General features: G+C 49.9%; 1 protein-coding gene across 3 annotated transcripts in view; it reads right to left on the minus strand.

Annotated features, from left to right (window-relative positions):
• NCK2 (NCK adaptor protein 2) overlaps nucleotides 1-8,150 on the minus strand; it is a 153,594-nt gene extending 145,444 nt beyond the window's left edge. For all 3 annotated transcript variants that reach the window (XM_042931858.1, XM_042931857.1, XM_042931859.1), the window contains exon 1: nucleotides 8,077-8,150. The gene's annotated coding sequence lies outside the window, so the exon portion shown is untranslated. The remainder of the gene's footprint in view (nucleotides 1-8,076) is intronic.
• Between the last annotated feature and the right edge of the window lie 1,577 nt (nucleotides 8,151-9,727).

Raw genomic sequence — 9,727 nt, forward strand, 5'->3', positions numbered from 1 at the left:
TGATGAAAATTCACTATTCACCTACGTCAAATTTCCTGCAACTGTCTCTAAAATAACTCCTTGAATCCCTGGTTATTTCTTGATCTCTTAAAAATTCTCCAGCAGCTTGCAGTTTTTATGTCAATGTCCCCGAGCTGGTTTCCATCACTCAGAGCAGTAAGAGGGCTGTTTATCACCCATTCAGACCTCTCCCCATCACCCCCACCCAACACAAACAAGACTTGCAAACAGGGAAACAAGCTTTTAGAGTGATTGTCCTTAAAATGGACACAGCTGGCAGGAGAGAACAGGCACTGCTCTTCTCTTCTGCAGCCAGGCTCATAAGTGACATAATTAAAATACTTGTTGACTTGCAGACATCCTTAAATATTCAGCCAAAATTCATAAGATATTAAAACTGAGCCCCATCCTCTAAGGAAAATCAATGCAGACATTGATGGGCTTTGTCTGGTAAGACAGCCACTGGCACTTTCTAGGCATCTCGCTGCGACTTCAGCTTCTGGTAACATTTCTTACTAGCTGGCCACCCCCACTGCTGCTGGGAGAATTATTAAGCTTGTTTAAATAAATAAATCTTTGCTGCTGCTCCTCCTGGAACATGCTACATACAGAGCTGGCCAGGGGGAGACAGCTGGACAGCAAATCTAAGACTGTGAATTCAAAGAAGCTGCCCAAGGTGTGGACCATCTGAAACCACTGTGTTCCTGAGTCTCAGGACAGACATGTGGATACTTCTCCCAACAGGGGCACCGGACTCTCGGTTCTATCTCAGTTCCACCTGCCCTGGGCAAAAGCTAGCCAATGCTCTGAGAGCCCCTAAGGGCCTTCCAAACACAGAAGGGTATATTAAGGACGGTCTTACTTGGAATGATTACCAATGTCAAAGCTCCCATTGGAACCTTGTTAGAGAAGCCTTCCAAAAATCCAGACTGACACTTGACCTGGCCCCTCTCATGATCCAAGAAGTACATTTTCAAAGCCATTTTGGGATTCTTTGAGACCTGCACAGATCTCACAAAAGCACAAAAGAAAAGGATTTGGTGTGTTGGGCTCCAAGGCTCCAAGTACCTACCGACCTACCTTCTCTTTCTAACATGAACTCATTAAGAAAAAACAGCAACTGACAATGACCTCCCAAAAGATATCCCAACAAAACAAGCACTCAGGAACTAAGTGGAAGAACAAGAAAACTCAGTCCTGCCTCCTCAGTCCCCACAGTGGTGGAAATTGGGTGGGGAGCCCCCCACACAGCCATTTACAAAGGAGCCAGCTGCAGAGACCTGCACAATAGTACCTGCACGCAGGCTTGTGGGCCACTCTCAAATTAAAATACTGCTACTATCATCAAACAGAGAAACCTCCTCACTCACCCCGTGTTATACTGCAAATCCCTCAACAGTGGTTCTCAACGTGTGGCTCCCATCCCATCGCAGGCCACCTGAGAACTCAGCAAAAAAGCACATCCTGCGGGTCAGACCCTCTGGGGTGAGCCCAGCGATCTGAGGTCTAAGGCAAGCCCTCCGAGGGATACTGATGCCCACCTCAGAGCTGGAGAGTTTGCCCATCTGAGGAGCAATGGCCCGTGGTATGCAGCAAGGAGGGGCTGAGAGGAGAAGCAAGGCCAAGGGTGCCCAGTCATGCTCCTCTGTGACCCTGCACAGCTAGCCGTTCATGACCCCTGGAGCAGCTGTATTTATTATGTCTTTCCCAAGTTCAGGGCTTCCTCCACTGCCTGGCTGATACAAGAAGTTCCAGTACGAACTGATACCCAAGCTCCACTCTTTATCGACGGTTTTCCATCAAGGTTTCTCAAATCTTATACCTAATAAAAGTTTATGGCTCTGTTTATGTATTTTCAGAGACATCTTAACGAAAAGACGGTGGCCTAGCTTCGTCGATAAGAGCAGAGACTCAGAAGTCAGCCTGAGGTTGAGTTCCACATCCACCATTTGCTAGCAGTATCTACACCTAATTTTTGAGAGGATTCAATGAGTTATTACTTTGTATAAAGTGCTCAGACCAGTAATCACAACATGAGATTGTGTGTGCGTGTGTTAACAGATAAACTAACGATCACTAAAGAAAATACGATTTTAGCTTGTGTACTTCTAAAGCACTTAATGTACATCAGAAATATGTTGAACACTAATACCCAAAAGTTATTTTAAGTTGGCAACTTACCCTCGAGAATTCAAAACACATTTTAAAAATATCTGTAAACTGGACAAAGTATTTTGATTACATGTAACCAAATCTGACTTTATTAAGCACAGGAAATAGTACATTATTCCCTAGATCTACAAGGGTGAGACCTTGCCCGCTAAGGAATAATAATAATTGCCATTACTATTATTCTGAATTGTTCCCATGCTGTCTCCTTAGCTATCTCAACTTTGAGACACACAGAAGAGATGAAGCTGAAATCCTAAAATGAGTACAGACCTGTCCTCTGCAATATGGCAGCCACTACTAACCTCAAGAGGCTCTTGGCCACTCCAAATGGAAAGAAGGAATGTGGTGTGCCAGAAATACAGAATACATGCCAGATTTCAAAGACTGCACACAAGCAAAACAAGGTAAACTATCTCATTAATAAGGTTTTATATTGATTACACATAGAAATAAAAATATTTTTGACCTATTGGGTAAGATAAAAAATATAAAAATTAATTTCATGGGGGGCACCTGGGTGGCTTAGTCGGTTTAAGCGTCTGGCTTCGGATCAGGTCATGATCTCGTGGTTCATGGGTTTGAGCTGCTGGGCTCTGTGCTGACAGCTCAAAGCCTGGAGCCTGCTTAGGATTCTGTGTCTCCCATTCTCTCTGCCCCTCCCCCGCCCTAGCTCTCTGTCTCTCTCTGTCTCTGTCTCTCAAAAATAAGTAAACACTAAAAAATAATTAATTTCATGGGGCACCTTGGTGGCCCGGTTAAGCATCTGACTCCATATGGGCTCAGGTCACGATCTCGAGCCCCACGTGTGAGGCTCCCAGCCCACGGGGAGCCTGCTTGGGATTCTTTTTCTCCCTCTCCCACTGCCCTTCCCCCGCTCCCACAAATTCACAGCAACAGCAGGCCCAGAGGGGACAGCGTGGCCCTCCCACTTGGCTCTCTACAGCTTGGGCCAGGATGGGCTTTCATTACCATACAAACCCAATGCTTTCCCTATAGCTGATATTTTATCTTGTTCCTGATACCAAAAAAAACCTACATGTACTGAGGTGAAGCATCCATAAATGGATTAAGTCAGCACTGATTTCTCTCCTTAATCATTCTACCTAAAACCTGACCAGCATCTAAAAGCCCAGTGCCCAGGCTCCTTCCCTATTTGGAGGTTGCATGACCAATAATGAACTGCCATCCCCTCCTTAGGTCTGCTCTATAACCATCCCTGGCAGGTGTTCTCCAATCAGCAGATTCCAGATCTGGATGAGGGAAGCAATAGGACTTTCTAAAACAATCAGCCTTGTTTTTGAACACAGCGTTACTGTTATGAACTGTATCCCCAATATTCATATGTTGAAGCTCCATCCAACCCCCAAAGTGGCTGTTTGGAGACAGCCTTTGAGGAGGTAATTATGATTCTTAGGGTGGGGCCCTAATCCCACAGGACTGATGACCTTATAAGAAGAGGAAAAGCCACCAGACTCTCTGCAAGCAGAAAGGAGAGAGCACACAAGGACACAATGAGAAGGTGGCCTTCTGCAAGCCAGGAAGAGAGACTCACCAAGAACTGAAACTACCAGCACTTTGATCTTGGACTTTCCAGCCTCCAGAACTGTGAGAAATAAATTTCAGTTTTACACCCAGTCTGTGTGCTTCTGTTACGGCATCCGGAGCAGACCGAGATACAAACTAAGAGTGAATAAGCACATTTCAACTTGCAGAGCCTTTCCAAGGTAATGCTGGCTCCCAGCAATGAAGCAAGGACAACAGCTCACTGTAACCGCTCCTGCCTGCCTCCCCTGAAACGGCTCGTCTTCAGAGTCAGCTCACATTAGAGAATCTGCTCCCACCACTATCTGCTCACATGTGCAACATGACAAAGGCATCCACGCAAGGTCTACGATGCTTCACTTCATTAGTGGTACATGCTATTAGATCAACAGCCTCAGAAAAACATCTATCCAGCACTCTTTTGGCGTTCCTTATCTACTGCCTGCTTAGCAGGGCCAAGGGCTCTGGAGGGCAGGACTTATACTCAAGTTCAAGCTCCATCATCCCTGGGGTTGCCCCTGAGCTCTAGTCTCCTCACAGAGAAATAAGGGCCAGAGTCCATTTTACCATGATATGCCAAATATTAAATAGGATGGCCTTTGTGGAAAGCAATCCGTAAACTATACATTAACATACGAGTTAGTATCTATTATTCTTACCTGACTATCGCACTTTGGGGCTTCATTTAAGCACTGACCAGCAAAACTATCTCAAGAGGAAACTGTAATATTTAAACTCCAAATGCCCTTGAAGCTTCTCCTTTTAAAACCAATAAAAATACAAGCAGGAGAAAAAAGTAAGGTGGAACTGACTAATTAACGTACCAGGCCAGGAGGACAAACGCTTTGCCCAGAGTTTCCAATTCAAGTTGACACGGACAATCTACTGAAAAGTAATATATGCAGCCAAACCACCAGGTGGGTGTGCAACTGGGTTTGTTTTTTGTTCGTTTTTTTTTTGTTTTGTTTTGTTTTTGTTTTTTTTTTAAGTTTAGCTTCAGGACTATAAATGATGCATTTGACCAAGAATTTACCAAATGGAGAGGCCACCAGACCAAATTCACCCAACTGTCCAGACATCCTGGGGACAAAGCCACCCACGAGGTCAGAGGTTCTGAGCAGAGGTACAAAGATTCTGGAGATCTTTTATTACTCACGTTTCAGTGGAAACAAGAGCCCTAACTGCCCAACAGGCTCAGCATTCAATATTCATGTGTTTAATATTTGTTGGGCATCCACATGTATAAGATATGAACACAAGAAACCACAGGGCAGATGGTGACATGTGGGTGTGTGTGTGTGTGCGCGCGCGCGTTGAGGGGTATAACTTGCTAAAGCTGATTACACCTTCAGAAATATACGTACTTTGGGATCTGTTCAAAGTAAAATAAAGGAAAAGAAAGAACACTCTAATTTTTACGACTGTGTTACGAAAGCGGCCTAAAGACATAAGAAACTATTTTTACTTAAGCTGCATACTTTTGACAACCGGTTAAAAGGCCATCTTGACCCCTTTCGAAGTTGCCTGAACTCAGGCATCTAACAACATACATGATAGCATTTGTAGCTTAGGCTCTGTAAAAACATGCCATGAAGGGTTTCCATCACACATCTGAGGAAAGAGAAACAATTTGGAAGCACCATTTGCTCTCCCTCTGGATGGGAAGACTAATTCCCTAAGCCTCTGGGGTGAGTCGTGGGGAGTTTCCAGTTCATTTGTGAAAAGAGTTTAGCTTACAAGTTTCCCCAAGCATTGTCCACTGCCCTCCCGTGCAGTTGCAGCAAGCAATTTTCAGCTCCTCAGCTAGCCAGCCTCATTTTTAATGATGGAGAATCATGTCCACGAGCGCTCTCTCCCCAGCGCACACTGTAAGTCAGTCTGGGCAGTTAGAAGCCTGTGTGTCCCAGAGAGCAACACAGCCTCATTTAGCCAAGGCAAATTAAGCTAATGCAAGTGATCAAGTAAAGGACTACAGGTTATTCCAGGCAATCAGGGAGTCTTTAGGGTATTTTAAAAGGTTATCTAGTTTGTGCTCATGCAAGGAAGATTTCCGGTGTATTTAATATGGATGATAGTGCCTTTCTCAAATACTGTGTACATAAGATCTGCTGTTGGTTGGAAAACCTCAATAATCCCCCAATGCAAATGACAGGGCAGGGTCACTGATTTCAGAGATGAAGAGAATTTAAGCATACAGCACGGAATAAAGCAAAACTCAAAGCCTGGAAACTGAGCCCAACTATTAGAAATGCACCTTACATAAGCCCCGCCCATTTAAAAAAGGGCCAGTTTCGGGGCGCCTCGCTGGCTCCCCAGTGGAGCATGAGACTCGATCTCGTGGTCTGAGTTCAAGCCCCACGTTGGGTGTAGAGATTACTTACAAATAATATCTTTAAAAATAAGTATAAATAAATAAATAAACAAATGTTTAAAAAGGGCCACCTTCTCCACAAGTGGGCAGAGGTGGGTGATGGAGTGCTCAGTTGTAAGGGTGGTGATCTGACACTCAATTTCATACTAAACTCAATGATCAGTGGTGGCGTCTGTTTAGGTTAACAGCGGAGATGCTGGGAGCCCAGGTGAGGCCTCCAGGAGAGGAAGCCAGAGTCAGGCACCTCCCACAAGCTCCCCACTTGCTTAAAGTTCTCAATTTCAGCCTCAAGGAGCTGCAGCCAGATGACCACAAACATCCGGCCTTTTTCTCCAATCAAAAGTGCATATCTAATCAACCTCAAGGGGAGAATTCATTAAGGTAGGATTTTCCCTTGTGGGTCACTGCTGCACAAGCACCATTAACACCCGTTTTTCAGGAAATCCCTGCTCCCAACACTTAAAAACCTACATCAACAGCTCCCTCTCCCACTTAAGCCCATTTCTTCTCCGAGCGTCCATGGACTGCCGTTCTCTTTATACAAAAACCGCACACGCTTGAATCCTGTTATTAATTTACCCATCTATCGAGGAACGCCCGGTTAGAGAATTAAGAGAGTATTCAGAAGCAAAGTTTAGATCTGTTTTGATAAGTTAAAGTAGCCCTGCTTAATTTCATGTTCGGTCATTTCAAGACTTGAAAAGCACTGCTGCTAACAATATCAAACGCAGTGGTATGAAACACACCCGAATTATTTTCATTCCTACCCAAATCCCTTCCCAGAAGCCGGGAGACGCTGGGGATGGGCCCGGACGGGCCTCTCCTGCCTGCAGGTCCAGGGCGAGCCATACCCCCCCGGCCTCGCTGGTTCAGTTTCTGTTTGGGTCAACAGAAGGAGGGGCCGGCGAGATTTTTAAGCTCCTGGGGCCCACCACTGGGGCCTGCTCATTCCCTTATGCAGACACAAACTTGGCAGATTCAGCCTTAAACCTGTTGGCAAAATAAACAAAACCAAATAAAGGGGAAACTGCCAACCGGAATTGTCTGAAGTGATACAGGCCCACTCTACACGCGTTCCTGCTTTGTCCCTGAAGCTGTTAACAATGCTAAAGTCAGGTGCCTGATGTTCCTCGGCCAATAACCCCCAGCATCCCGCGCAGACCTTCCAAGGCGATCGTTATTGTCTCCAAATTAAAGCGTTTTGCAAATTAGATACCTCCGCACGATGCCACGCTAACTGCACTCACAAGGGAGTTGCCTTCAATGCCTTAAAAATCGCACACCAAATTCTTCCAGAACCACTTGGTGGTTAAATCGCCCTGAATAAACCGAGAGGGCAGAGCGATGTGAGAAACTTTCTTTCAGGTGGCTGTAAAAGAGTCATGTAAATCTGGGACAGGACGCAGAGCCTGGAACCCGTCACAAAGCGCCCCTCGCCCAGTCGAGGACCTCCTTTATGCGATGTGACAGCAGCTTTGTGCGGGATCGTAAATAGTTGCAATAAACACAGTTAAGTTCTCCGGGCCGAGCTCGGCCTCCCGCGTCCCTGCGCTGGGGCCGCGCGAAACGGGCTATTCTTTCCGGGGACTCACGCCCCGGCGACCCCGGCCACCGCACGGTCCCACGCCTGCTCCTGGCTCCGCGCCCGCCACCCGCTCGCAGGCCAGGCGACCCCACGCGCCCGGGGTGGTCTCCGGTCCCGGGAACGCGCCGCCCAGGCCCCCGCGCCCTCCCGCGCCCTCGCCGGCACCCCCGCCCCCAGCGCCGGCCCGGAGAAGGTGGGGGGTGCCTGGAAGGCGGGCGGGAAGGTGAGGAGCCGGGAGGTGCCGGGCAGTTGCGGCCGCGGGGGGCCAGGCCGCGGCGGGGCCAAGGGCACCGGCGGGGCGCCGAGGGCACCGGCCCCCCTCCCCGACCCCTCCCCGGGCGCGCGCCAACTCCGCCGCACGGCCCAAGTTCGCGGCTCCCGCCCGGAGCCCGCCGCCAGCGCTTACCTCGCCGTGGGCCGCCCGCCGAGGCCGGAGGGCAGCGGCGCGGGTCCCGGGGCGGCGGCCGCACAGCGCCCGCCCAGGCGCCGCTCTTTGTCTGCGCCGCTCCCTCCTCCCGCCGCTCGGCGGACGCTGCCGGCCCGGGCGGACCCCGCCGGCCCGGCCGCCGCGAGCCTCCCGCCGCCGAGCCCTCCCCGCCGCCTGCCGCCCGCTCGGCCGCGCGGCTCCGGCCTGACGATCCCCGCGGCGGCGGCGGCGGCGGCGGCGGAGGCGGCGGCGACCCTCCCCCGGCGCGCTGCGCCCGCCTCCTCCGCGCGCTTCCTCCTCCTCCTCCTCCCGCCGCTCCTCCCCGGCCGCGCCGCGACACCGCCCAGGGGCCGGCCCAGGCCCGCGCGCGGGGCGGGGGCCAGACACCCACCTGGGGGCGCGCAGGCAGAGCCGGGGCTCGCGGCGCGGCCGGGCTCGGGCACGGCCCGGACTCCCGGCGCTCCGGTGCGGCGGGCACCGGAGGGGGGGGGGGGGGCGCGGGACCGGGGCGCGGACGCGGAGCAGAGGTACCCGCTCCCCAAACTGCCCGCTCGGGGAGTGCGGTAGCGGGGGGGTGGGGGGGTGGCGAGCGGACTCGAGAGGAAATAAAGGCAGCAACTTCCAGCCTCGAGTGACTGCCGGGTGGCCTTTCCATCCTCTTTTTGTTTGATTTTCTTATCACGACGCTCTAGTTGTTTGGCGACCGTCCCCCTCCCGGAAGCATTCCCACGGCACTCTCGGCAAAGGAGGCCTGTTGTCCATCAGAAAAGTGACTTACATAAAAATGTCACTTCCTTTCTGTAATTGCTTCTGGGCATTTTTATTTATTTGCCTTGTATCTATTTACTTTCCCAAACAGACACTTTAGTACTCCATCATTCCCGTCGGAAGCACTTCTTAAGAGGAGGAGAGGAAACTCAGCCCTGCAGCCTGTGGTGCCTGAGGTCCGGCTCAAGCACACCCACCAGGCAAAATCCTGTAAGGAGCGGCCCCAAGGTGGGCGCCAGAAGGAGCTGTCCTTAGTAGTGGGACTGGTCCGGTCACCTGGCCACACGTAGGGGCTTTCCTGGAAACAAATTTGGAAGATCAAAACCCAGGAGAAGGGGAAAGACAAGTTTTCCTTTAACAGGGCATATGCATCCAGATGTCTGTTCTCCAATCGCCTTTCCAGATGGCTTCCCAAAAGGAAATCCTACTATTCAAATGATTCTGATTTCCTGGCGGAATAGCCTGGATCCATGTTAATGAGATTCTTTCTTAGGCTGCTGGCTTCTCATTATCATTAAAGCAATAATAATTTACCCAAGGTGACGAGGCTGTATCATCTGAATCATTCATCCCCTGCTTTGTTCCCCAACCAAGTAGGGTAGCTAGAGCCAGTATAACTTTGAGGTCACAGTATGGTGTTTGACTCTCTGCTTCTTCAAGTGTGGACCCTTGCACAGGTGTTTCTTAACCGATCTAAAATCTATCAAATGGAGAGATCACATTTACTTAGCTCCTATGTCTGCCTGTCCCTGGCACACGTCCTGGCCATAGGGAGCCCTCCGTAGGTCACTAGCTGCAAGTAGCTATGATGTACAGAGCAGGGATCTGGATAGCCTCCTTCTTTTTGACCTTGGGAAAAAAA

Source organism: Panthera leo, chromosome A3, assembly GCF_018350215.1.
Source record: "Panthera leo isolate Ple1 chromosome A3, P.leo_Ple1_pat1.1, whole genome shotgun sequence".
In the NCBI taxonomy this organism is placed as follows: Eukaryota; Metazoa; Chordata; class Mammalia; order Carnivora; family Felidae; genus Panthera; species Panthera leo.